General features: G+C 34.0%; 1 non-coding gene across 1 annotated transcript; it reads left to right on the forward strand.

Moving 5' to 3' along the window:
* The first annotated feature begins 298 nt into the window (after nucleotides 1-298).
* Smp_tRNA_00603_Pseudo_TTG.1.1 lies at nucleotides 299-365 on the forward strand. The gene has a single exon. It is a non-coding gene (tRNA).
* The last annotated feature ends 306 nt before the right edge of the window (nucleotides 366-671 follow it).

Here is a 671-nt window from a genome sequence, read left to right on the forward strand (position 1 = left end):
TCTTTATACCGTTGTACATATATGTATATAAATAAATTTGAAGTTGCAATATTATCAGGATACATTTATGATACATAAGTTGTCAGCAAATAAAAAAAATTTCTATCATTCACTTCTTGCCCGGAAATATTATTCTTCTTCTTAATTTTTGTGTTTTCAAAATGTATCTCTTTCAGTAGCATGTCAAAAAAGATTCCTCGTAAAGTTATTCAGATAAATTTACACTCGTTTATTTACATGAAAATATTAGAAAGAATAAATTCACTTAGTATTGCACAAGCAAGTGGCTATCAGGACTCAGTAGCTGAGTGGATAACGCGATGGCGTTTGAACCAAAAGGTACTGGGTTCAAGTCCCAGAATGAACATCAACTCTGAGATGTAGGTACATCCATCTGACGAGTCCCAAGTGGGACGAAACGCGCGTCGTGGATTCCACTACTGGCCACTGTCCATCTTTGCTTATTAGAAAGAATGTTCAGGAAGGTACATATATGGTAATATGTAAAACCGTGTGACGTAACGACGCCAACTCTATTACTGACTTATTAAATCAATGTATATGTTCATTCCAATTGCATTCAAAACTCATTAAATTCTATATATTTATTTGGACCGCTTCAAATTGCACCATCAGCTCTGTTGACCTTTATATAATGGTAAGGTAATATA

Source organism: Schistosoma mansoni (assembly GCF_000237925.1).
Source record: "Schistosoma mansoni, WGS project CABG00000000 data, supercontig 0214, strain Puerto Rico, whole genome shotgun sequence".
Lineage (NCBI taxonomy): Eukaryota > Metazoa > Platyhelminthes > Trematoda > Strigeidida > Schistosomatidae > Schistosoma > Schistosoma mansoni.